General features: G+C 43.6%; 1 protein-coding gene across 8 annotated transcripts in view; it reads right to left on the minus strand.

Annotated features, from left to right (window-relative positions):
- Positions 1-12,253, minus strand: part of ptprk (protein tyrosine phosphatase receptor type K) — a 740,572-nt gene that overhangs the window by 634,061 nt on the left and 94,258 nt on the right. The window lies entirely within an intron of this gene.

Below are 12,253 nucleotides of genomic sequence, written 5' to 3' on the forward strand. Positions count from 1 at the left end.
ACTCCAAATGCGGCCGCACCAGAGTTTTGTACAACTGCAACATGACCTCATGGCTCCGAAACTGAATTCCTCTACCAATAAAAGCGAACACACCGTACGCCTTCTTAACAACCCTCTCAACCTGGGTGGCAACTTTCAGGGATCTATGGACATGGACACCGAGATCGCTCTGCTCATCCACACTACCAAGAATCTTACCATGAGCCCAGTACTCTGTCTTCCTGTTATTCTTTCCAAAATGAATCACTCACACTTTTCTGCATTAAACTCCATTTGACACCTGTCAGCCCAGCTCTGCAGCTTATCTATGTCCCTCTGCAACTTCTAACATCCTTCTGCACTGTCCACATCTCCACCAACTTTAGTGTCATCTGCAAATTTACTCACCCATCCTTCTACGCCCTCCTCCAGGTAATTTATAAAAATGACAAACAGCAGTGGCCCCAAAACAGATCCCTGTGGTACACCACTAGTAAATGGACACCAGTCTGAACATTTCCCATCAACCACCACCCTTTGTCTTCTTACAGCTAACCAATTTCTGATTCAAACTGCTAAATCACCCTGAATCCCATGCCTCTGTATTTTCTGCAATAACCTACCATGGGGAACCTTATCAAACGCTTTACTAAAATCCACATACACCACATCAACTGATTTACCCTCATCCACCTGTTTGGTCACCTTCTCAAAGAACTCAATAAGGTTTGTGAGGCACGACCTACCCTTCACAAAACCATGTTGACTATCTCTAATCAAATTATTCCTTTCCAGATGATTATACATCCTATCTCTTATAAACCTTTCCAAGACTTTGCCCACAACAGGAGTAAGGCTCACTGGTCTATAGTTACCGGGGTTGTCTCTACTCCCCTTCTTGAACAAGCGGACAACATTTGCTATCCTCCAGTCTTCTGGCACTATTCCTGAAGACAAAGATGACTTAAAGATCAAAGCCAAAAGCTCAGCAATCTCCTCCCTAGCTTCCCAGAGAATCCTAGGATAAATCTCATCCGGCCCAGGGGACTTATCTATTTTAACACTTTCCAGAATCGCTAACACCTCCTCCTTATGTACCTCAAGCCCTTCTAGTCCAGTAGCCTGTATCTCAGTATTCTCCTCGACAACATTGTCTTTTTCCTGTGTGAATACAGACAAAAATACTCATTTAGCACCTCTCCTATCTCCTAGGACTCCACGCACAACTTCCCACTACTATCCTTGACTGGCCCTACTCTTGCCCTAGTCATTCTTTGATTCCTGACATATCTACAGAAAGCTTTAGGGTTATCCTTGATCCTACCTGCCAAAGACTTCTCATGTCCCCTCCTGGCTCTTCTTACCTCTCTCTTTCGATCCTTCCTAGCCAACTTGTAACTCTCAAGCACCCTAACTGAACCATCACGTCTCATCATTACATAAGCCTCCTTCTTCCTCTTGACAAGTGTTTCAACTGCTTTAGTAAACCATGTTTCCCTCGCTCGACCACTTCCTCCCTGCCTGACAGGTACATACTTATCAAGGACACGCAGTAGCTGTTCCTTGAACATGCTCCACATTTCGATTGTGCCCATCCCCTGCACTTTTCCTCTCCAGCCGATGCATCCTAAGTCTTGCCTCATCTCATCATAATTGCCTTTCCCCCAGATATTACTTTTGCCTTGCGGTATATACCTATCCCTTTCCATCACTAAAGTAAACATAATCGAATTGTGGTCACTATCACCAAAGTGCTCACCTACCTCCAAATCGAACACCTGTCCTGGTTCATTACCCAGTACCAAATCCAATACGGCCTCGCCTCTCGTTGGCCTATCTACATACTGCGTCAGGAAACTCTCCTGCATACATTGGACAAAAAGGGACCCATCTAAAGTACTCGAACTATAGTGTTTCCAGTCAATATTTGGAAAGTTAAAGTCCCCCATAACAACTACCCTGTTACTTTCACTCCTATCCAGAATCATCTTTGCAATCCTTTCCTCTACGTCTCTGGAACTTTTCGGAGGCCTATAGAAAACCCCTAACATGGTGACCTCCTTTCCTGTTTCTAAACTCAGCCCATACTACCTCAGTAGTCGAGTCCTCATCAAACGTCCTTTCTGCCACCGTAATACTGTCCTTGACTACCAATACCACCCCTCCCCCTGAGCTTACTGAAATATCTAAACCCTGGCACCTCCAACAACCATTCCTCTCCCTGCTCTATCCATGTCTCCGAAATTGCCACAACATCGAAGTCCCGGGTACAAACCCATGCCACAAGTTGACCCACCTTATTCCGGATGCTGCTGGCATTGAAGTAGACACACTTTAAACCACCTTCCTTCCTGCCGGTACACTCCTGCAACTTTGAAACCTTACTCATGACCTCACTACTCTCAACCTCTTGTGTACTGGAGCTACAATTCAGGTTCCCAATCCCCTGCTGAACTAGTTTAAACCCTCCCGAAGTGCATTAGCAAACTTTGCCCCCAGGATATTAGTACCCCTCTGGTCCAGGTGTAGACCATCCCGTTTGTAGAGGTCCCACCTACCCCAGAATGAGCCCCAATTGTCCAGGAATCTGAAACCCTCCCCCCTGCAGCCACGTGTTCAACTGCTCTCGTGGCACGGGTAACAACCCAGAGATAATAACTCTGTTTGTCCTGGATCTAAGTTCCACCCTAGCTCCCTGAATTCCTGCCTTACATCCCTATCCCTTTTCCTACCTATGTTGTTGGTACCTACGTGGACCACGACTTGGGGCTGCTCCACCTCCCCCTTAAGGATCCCGAAAACACAATCCGAGACATCGCGGACCCTGGCACCTGGGAGGCAACACACCAACCGCGAGTCTCTCTCGTTCCCACAGAATCTCCTATCTATCCCCCTAACTATGGAGTCTCCAATGACTAATGTTCTACTCCTTTCCCCCCTTCCCTTCTGAGCAACAGGGACAGACTCTGTGTCAGAGACCTGTACCCCATGGCTGACCCCTGGTAAGTCCCCCATCCCCCCCCCCCCCTCCCCCCAACAGTATCCAAAGCAGTATACCCATTACTAAGGGCTAGGGGAAACAAATCTTTCCAGTCCACCCGATCTAGGCACCTCAATTATGTATACCTCACTCACATCACTCCTCTGTTCTTAGGAAAATAACCCTAACTTAGCTAATCTTTCCTCATAGTTGTAACTTTTCGGCGCTGGCAGTATTCTTGTAAATATCCACTCTTTCCAGAGTAATTGCGTCCTCCCAGATCTACACACAAAACTCCAGCTGTGGTCCAACCAGCATTTTATACATTTCCATCATTACGTCCCTGCTTTTGTATTCAATACCTCGCCCAATAAATGAAAGAACTCCATATGCTTTTTTTTTTCCACCTTGTCCACCTGTCCTGTCACCTTCAGAAACCTGTGGAGATTGTTGCTCGTTTTGTAAAGTGTGCTTTACACTTAATCTGCTCTGTTTTATAACCTTGCTCTAGAGTCGCCAGGTATCTTTATGATACCACCACGAGGTTCAAGTTCAAGTGCTGATCAATAACTCAATACACCAGTTAATAAGGTTCAAATCAAAGCACATTTATTATATGCACAATCAATCGCATAAAATACTACAGAACTAGACTATTTCTACCACTAAAGGCCAATACTTAGCTTTGGAAAAGGAACCCACTGGGTCAGGGAACAATGGCCTCTCGTTCGATCCTGAGACTGCAGGCTTCCAGCTGGTATGGACTAAGGGTTAGGAGCGCCTATCTCGTAGCGTGCATTGACTGGACACTTACTTTTTGGTGTAGCTGCTAGGCAAGTCTCTCAGAGTTGAGAGTCACGGTCAAGAGTTCTTTGAGAGCTGCCAAGAAGACTTGCCAAGAGAGCGAATTGAACTTGGGGACTCTAATTTATAGTCCCCAGGAGCTTGGCACCCTTTTGGGCGGACCCCGTACCTGGATCAAATTGATTGGACCATGTTCCAATCGATTGGTTTGATTTCCCCAATACTGGGGCTGTTCCCCGATCGCTGGGAAGTTCCTAAGTGTCCGTTGGCTTCTTTTGTTTTGGCTCCCGCTGGCGCCGAGGAGTCCGGCTTTGCCTCGATTATCTTAACTGTTGCTATTGTTCCCGGGGAACGCTCATCAATACGCAGATGGTCATCAGTTTCAGTGCTGTCTGCGAGTCTTAATATACAGGAAGCTTGGCATTCTGCTTGCTTCCCTGTACCTGTCCATTTTTCCCTGCGTTCTTAGCGAATCTCCATTTTAAAGTCGGGAAGTGGCCAACCCAGGTGGCTACAACATGTACTCCAAGGTCTCGCACTTTCTCAGCCCCCCTCAATATCCTCCCATTTACTGAGCTTCAGAAGTGACAGGAACCAAATGTAACACTCTTCTAGGATCAAAAGCACTTTTGAGCATTATAAGGGAAAAAATGTAATTAGAGTTCAATGAACTAAAGTCATGCTGAACATGATTACATAGTCACGTTAGAAGTAATTAAGCTTAAAGGTACACTGAACAGTCAAGAGCAAAACAAAGTTACTTTACGATAATGTCATATAAACTTAACAACTGTGGAAGGGCAATATAAACGCGAAAACTATAGCAGCCAGCAGAGTCAGCTCTCATAGCTGCCCTCGGTCATGGGAAGGATAAAATACAGAAACTGAGCAGAACAGAGAATCCATCAGGAGAAAACCAAAAGTTAAAGAAGAAAGACTGTCACGGCAGACCTGAAGGTCTAACAACTGACTAGGAGGATCCAAAGAAAATAACTTTTTACATTTCTGCAAAAACAGTGATTTTATCTCTTAAAAGAAAAAAATAATAATAAAATAACTTGAAAGTTTTAACCTGAAACAGTGATTATTACATAGTCTACTTTACTTACTTAGTAATGTGGGACCCAGGATTGATGCTACTAACTGGTAAGTAGATAAAAACTTCTATGAAGATATTGGTTATACCGGGGGATAACTTGAAAATATAGATTGACATGAATAGCACCCACCTAAATCTGCATAGGAGTCAGGGAGTGAGAATCCCTGTTCACTATTTAGAATGTCTTATTGACCCTTTTTGGTATAGGGGGAATTCTAAAAATAGTGCCGAGTTTTTTACTTCAGGGCTGAGATCATTCCGTACAAAAGGATTTTCCTTAAAATCAGTATCCTGAAATTCATCCTTACAATTACGCAAAATAATCAGAACAGTTCACCAAAAAGCTGGATTTATTTCACAGTGCAAGACCATACTTAAAAACAAAGGAATCTGCAAACGATTAGATGAAGTAATTTCCATAAGGGAATACTTCAGCCTAATGAACAGGACAAATTACGAAAAGAACACTCACCCCAAACAAGCAAGCCAGTCAGTAAAACAGGCATTTCCAGTAAATTGATATTAAGCAAGTTCAAGATTTACCTGTACAACAAGCAGCAAAAGTCCCATGCCACTGAAAACAGTTTCCTTTCACAAAAGCATCCATTGACGATTATCCTTAGTTTCCTGTCAATGAATCCATTTTGGATTCAACTCGCCACCTTCCCATATCCAATAGGATCTCACTTTTCTGACCAGTGTACCATGTGGGACCTTGTCAATGCCTCAATAAAATCTATGCAGACAACATCCACTGCGCTATCCTCATCAATCCTCCTTGTTACTTCCTCACAACATTCGATTATTTAATGAGACATGATCTTGCCCAACAAAGTCATGCTGTCTATCCCTGATTAATCCATGCCTTTCCAAGTGACAGTTCATCCTGACACTCAGAACTGATTCTAATAATTCGGCCATCACTGGTGGCATATAATTTTCTGGCCTATCACTTACACTATTTTTAAATAATGACACAATCGGGGGTGGGGAGATTGATTGATTGATTGATATTTATTGTCACATGTACCGAAGTGCAGTGAAAAGTATTTTTCTGCGGACAAGGGAATGTACACAATATGTACATAGTAAACAAAAGAATAATCAACAGAGACGGTGAATCAACAAATAGTGATTGGCTATAGTGCAGAACAAGGCCAAACACGAGCAGCATATGGCATCGTGAATAGTGTTTGTACAGGGAACAGATCAGTCAGAGGGAGAGTTGTTGAGAAGTCTAATAGCTGTGGAGATGAAGCTGTTCCTATGTCTGGCTGTGCAGGTCTTCAGATCTGCCTGATGGAAGGGTCTGGAAGAGGGCAAAGTCTGGGTGTGAGGGGTCTCTGACAATGCTGTCTGCCTTTCTGAGTCAGCAGGAGATTTATACAAAATCAATGGGAGGATGGCAAGCTTGTATGATGCTTTGGGATGAGTTCACCACACTCTGCAGTTTCTTGTGATTTTGGGCTGAGCAGTTGCCATACCATGCTGTAATGCAGGGGGATAGGATGCTCTCTACGGCACATCTGCAGACGTTGGAGAGAGTCGATGCAGACATGCTGAATTTCTTTAGCTTTTCTGTAGAAAAGTTTGGGAGCGGGAGGTTGTGCTACGCTTTCAGAAGTCAATGATCAGTTCCTTTGTCTTTCCATCATTTAGAGAGAGGTTGTTTTCGGTACACCATGCAACCAAGTGATCGATCCTCCCTTCTGTAGTTTGATTTGTTGTTTGAGATACGACCCACCACAGTCGTATCATCTGAAAACTTATAGACTGAATTGGAGTTAAATCTCGCAACAGTCGTGTGTGTATAGGGAAGATACAGGTGGGGAAGATAACACAAAGGGAGCGTGGAAGCGGTTACATTTCCAGGGCTCCGGATCTGCTCATCTTTAATCCATCCTTTCATCCTGTTGCACATTTTGTATTTGTCGTGCTTGGGGTGCATGGCTCGTGCTACGTCCCAAAAAGTGTTTGGTCATTGTTCTTGCAAGAAAGATGAGAGAAAATGCCGAGTTCCTCGTTTGTGCATGGTGGCCAGGTATGCTGGGATGGGGCCCTGCTTTCAGTGGTGCAGTTGCTATTGAACGCGTTTCCACCTTGGCAGTGCTGTGTCCATTGGATGATAGCTGCCATTGGAGATGTCGCCTGGCTAAAAGTCTCAGCTCGGAAATACAGGTCATCAGGACCGCATTTCCAAAATTGTGGCGTAATTTTAATCGCAGTATTGAAGGTTCTTGTAATTGAGAAAGCCATTCCTCTAGTGGATACCCATCTCCATGCGCCTGAGAACAACTTGGACTTGTTGTCAGCGCTCTCCTCATTCTCTTTTAGACTACATGATTAATATTGGTTCTGTTCCAGGCCAGGATGGTGTTTAGATTGCGTTTTTGGGTACTTATTATACTTCCCCTTAGAGCTGGGGCTCTCGTGGACTTGCTTTAGTTTATTTGTAGCTCTGGCTATGAAGAATCTATTCTTGGGTTTTGCATGGCTGCGGTTGGGTTTAATATTTGAGAGTTGTGCATGGTTTGGTCATTGATGCCTGTGATGTTGCTGGAGCTAAGAAGTGGGCCGAGATAGGGTGATCTTTCAGAATGTCAGTGCAGACTTGATGGGCCAAATAGCCTCCTTCTGGCTTGCAGGGCTCTATGAATACATTTCAGGAATTTTGTGCACTCGGGGCCCTTCACATTGTCAGTGTCTGAATTGATATTCAGATAGCTATATTATTGTATTGGATAGGATTTGATTTGTCACATGTACCGAGGTAGTGAAAAAGATTGTACAGTCCAGAAAGATCGTTCCATGAAGAAACATAGGATATATATAAATACACAAAATAAATACACAGGCAAAGGGTGAAGCATATGGAGTGCAGTACTACTAGGTATGAAAGGTGTAGGAAGCGATCAGTTCAGTCCATAAGAGGGTCATTCAAGAGTTTGTTAACAATGGGGAAGAAGCTGTTTTCGAACCTGTCAGTGCATGTTCTCAGACTTTTGTATATCCTGCCCAATGGAAGAAGTTGGAAGAGAGAATAACCCGGGTGGGAGGGGTTTTTGATTATGCTGCCTGCTTTCCCAAGGCAGCAGGAGGTTAAAACAGATTCAATGAATGGGAGGCATGTTTGTACGATGGATTGTGCTGTGTTCATGATTATCTGTAGTTTTGTGCGGTCTTGGGCTGAGCAGTTGCCATACCAGGTTGTGATGCAGCCAGATAGGATGCTTAATGTAGAACTATACTGTTGTTTTGTTTGTGCAATCAAATCTGTCCAAATATTTGCTCTTCTAACTTTCTCCCACTATTTGGGGGTCTACAGCACACTGCTGCCCTTTGTTTTATTTCTGAGCTCAACCCATATGGTCTCATTTGATTTGGTATATCATCCCTGATTGATTATTTAACCAGTGATGCTACACCCCCAACTTTATCCCCCTCTCTATTCTGTCTGAAAACTCTATATCCAGGGATGTTGAGCTGCCATTTCTGTTCTTCTTTAAGCAAAGTTTCGATTATAGCGATAAAATCATGTTGCTCCATGTATGTCCCCTCAGCTCATCAGATTTATTTGCTATAGTCCTTGTTTACAGCCACTTCTTTGCCTTTCAGAATCACTCACTAATTTTCTACTCCCATTCTTGTGCTGAATTTGCACTCTGATTCCCATCCCCCTGCCACTCTAGCTTAAACCATCTTAAACAACCTTTGTTATTGAACCTATGCATAGGCAGGCTGGCACGACCTATTCTTCCTCAGAGACTGATTGAGAGACTAACCTTTGGCTTTAGAGAGGAGGGAAGGGCAGGCGGCGAAGTGCAAGTGACACAGACCAAGAGATAGAAACAGAGAACAAGAGAGACTCAATGAGAGAGAAAGAGACTCACATGAGACAGGCACACAGACAGAAAGCGCGCGAGAAACAGAAGGAGGGGGAAGGGAGATAAAAGAGAAAGAGACACATAGATATTGAGGGAATAAGTTGATAAATGGAAGTGGAGCTCAGCAACAAAATATAACAGCAATGCATCCAAGTCAGGATCAAGTTTGACTTGATGATGATGATAATCCCCCCATGCACGTACATCCTTTATAGAGGTCATGGGTTTCGGACCCATGTATTGAAACTAGATTTCAGGCTTCCTGAATCTTACTCAGGAACAAGCAAAAAGTAACATCTGACTTACAGTTTCTTGACACTTCAATGTATCTGATCTTCGATCCATAAAATGATCAGGGATAAAACAAATTTCTCAGCAAACGGATATATTTTGCTCTGCTTTACCATCTCAGGAACCCCTTCATGAATTGGTGCACTTGGCTCTGAGGTTTGTATGCTCGGAGCACCCATCAATAATTTGTGCACCAAATTACTTCCTAAATTCCCTTATGGTTCGAGGTCTAAAAGTTAAGTTACACTCAGGGTCAGGGAGTTTTTGATCGAAAACTGAGAACAGAAAGCATAGGGCAGCATGGTGGAGCAGTGGTTAGCACTGTTGCCTCACAGTGCTGAGTACGCGGATTGAATCCCGGCCCCGGGTCACTGTGTGGAGTTTGCATATTCCCCCCGTATCTGCGTGCTGAACTCATGTCGAGTCCAGAAGGCTGCAAGGTGTTGAAATGCAAGGTGAGATGCTGTTCCTCAAACCTGTATGGAGCCTCACTGTAACGCTGCAGCAAGCCAAGGGCAGAAATGGGAGAGGGCAGGATGGTGAATTAAAATGGCAAGCACCCGGAAGCCCGGGGTCATACCTACAGACTAGGCAAAGGTGTTTATGCAAAGCACTCGCTTAGTCTGCGTTTGGTCTTCCCAGTGTAGAGAGGACTGCATTGTGAGCAGGGAATACTGCATGCTACTTTGAGCAAGTTACAAATACATCACTGTTACATCAGGGAGAACAGTGGCATAAGTCACCTTTCTCCCTTCCTTCAATTCCAAAGGAGACCATCACACACTCAAAACACTAATTCTATACCTTGCCCCACAGATTCTGCCAGACCTGCTGAATGATTTTAGTGCTTTATATATTCTTATTTCAGATTTCCAGTATCCACAGTAATTTGCTTTTGGTTCAATGCATAAAAGCAGCCTGTGAAACTTTCAGCATGTTCCCATTCTGCAACTAATTTCAGAGAATAAATTTCCAACATTTCCTGAACGCCAAATACCATGAATCATTAGAATGCATATACTTCCCAAGAAAGAATCTCGGTTTCATTTTTAAAAACATTTAGAGTACCAAATTCAATTTTTCCAATTAGGGGCAATTTTGTGTGTTCAATCCACCTACCTCGCACATCTTTGTGGGGGCTGGGGGCGAAACCCCGCAAACACTAGGAAATGTGCAAACTCCACACAGACAATGACCCAGAACCAGGATCGAACCTGGGACCTCGGCACCGTGAGACTGCAGTGACACCCACTGCGCCACCGTGCTGCCCTAGAATCTCTGTTCTGAGCTGTACACTTGATGTAATCAATAGATATGTGTTAAGTGCCGGGAGAGAGTTTGATTTACTCAGCTGAATTTGCAAATATTCATGAATAATGATCATGAAATCTCTATTAACTGTTTTATGCACAACTCCACAATTTTATAAAAGCTGAAACCAGCACTAATGTTTGAAAAATAAATCAAAACAAACCCGCATCAGCCATTTCTGCTAAATTTACCTTCCTAGAAAGTGAATGGAAAAAAGCTGAGTATCAGTTCCTACAAAGTACATTCATTTTAGCACAGTAAAAATGCAGTAGGCGACTCAGCCCATCTCGCTGGTTCTGCTATTCAATGCTACCTCTTAATTGTACAACACCCCAAATAATCATCAAATTCTCCCTTAAACACTTGCACATTGCCTGCTTTCATTGTGTGAAAGGTGAACTCTTATTGAGCAAAGTAGTTAAATCTAAGCTACCAAAATACATCAATCATACATTCCCACATAATGCTTAAATTGCTCAATAATCTCAGCATAGAACCCAAAAAGGGATAACCAAGGCATAGTGTATTAGGTAGTCGTGGGTTTATAACACACATGTAACAGTCAATATATTCATCATTTCTTTTCCATTGGAGAAAAAAGGAAACACAAGTACGGGAAAATCTTAAGCAAATATGCAGAAGGCCATTCTGTCAATAGCACGAGCTCTCGGGAAGGTTGCATGGAGAAAATAAAAGATTATGGATAAGATACAAACGGCAGGGATATTTTAGCAGCAGAGTCAGGTAGCTGAGATTTTAATCTGAGCAGGAGACACAAATGTTTACCCAATAGGCAGGACGAGAATCTACTTGACTTGGGGTGATTTGGTGGTAAGGATTGCAGAACACAGACAAAAAAAGATATTCTGCATGCTGGCACAAGTAGTCAGGTAGGATACATTGTGTTACTATAAAGGGAATGGAATTCTAGTCATTGGAGAGAAGGTGAAGGCCTTGCCTCCAGTTGAGAGGCAAAAATCTTTTAAAAAAAAATAAATTTAGGGTACCCAATTAATTTTCTCCAATTAAGGGGCAATTTAGTATCCCCAATCCACCTATCTGCTCATCTTTGGGTTGTGGGGGCGAAACCCACGCAAACACGGGGAGAATGGGTGGGGTGAAGGTACAATGCTTAATTCACACTATATATCATTGTGTCCTTGTGGGCTCTGTCTGTGAGCTGTTGGGCGGCTCTGCCCACAGGGGGAGATGAGGAGCTTGTACAGGGTTCCACCCTTGGCTCCGCCCATGGCTCTGCCCATGGCCCCTCCCACTACCGGAAGTATAAAGTGCTGCGGTCTTGAGTCTGCCCTCAGTTCTTCTGGTCACAGGCAGGCTCAGTTGTAAGTCTATTAAAACCACAGTTTACTTCCTCTCGTGTCTTGAGTGAATTGATGGTCACATCAATGTGCAAACTCCACACGGACAGTGATCCAGAGCTGGGATCGAACATGGGACCTCAGCGCCGTGAGGCAGCAGTGCTAACCACTGCTCCACCGTGCTGTCCCTAGAGTTGAAAATTCTCTTGACCCATGTTTTGGTTCTGGGAAGAGGAGGGGTGAAGGTGGAGAAAAATAGCACACAACTGGTCTAAGCTAGTGATGTGCGGTAAATATGGATTCAAGCTGCTCCAGTCTTTGCTTTGACTTCTGATAACTGCCTTCATCTTTTCATTGATTTACTTTACTGGAACTCAAACTTTCATGTTCTTATATATTTCAGCATCTTGACACCTTCCCGCCAGTCTCCTTTTTAAGTATAAAATTCCATTCTGCATTTTTTCTTCCACAGTGCATTGCCACACAAACTCCTGTATTAAATTTTCTCTGCCACCAGTATCACTCATTCCACTAACATACTTCCTCCTGAATTAATTAAAATTCCTCCTTAGTTGCCAAACTCATA

This window comes from Scyliorhinus canicula, chromosome 6, assembly GCF_902713615.1.
Source record: "Scyliorhinus canicula chromosome 6, sScyCan1.1, whole genome shotgun sequence".
In the NCBI taxonomy this organism is placed as follows: domain Eukaryota; kingdom Metazoa; phylum Chordata; class Chondrichthyes; order Carcharhiniformes; family Scyliorhinidae; genus Scyliorhinus; species Scyliorhinus canicula.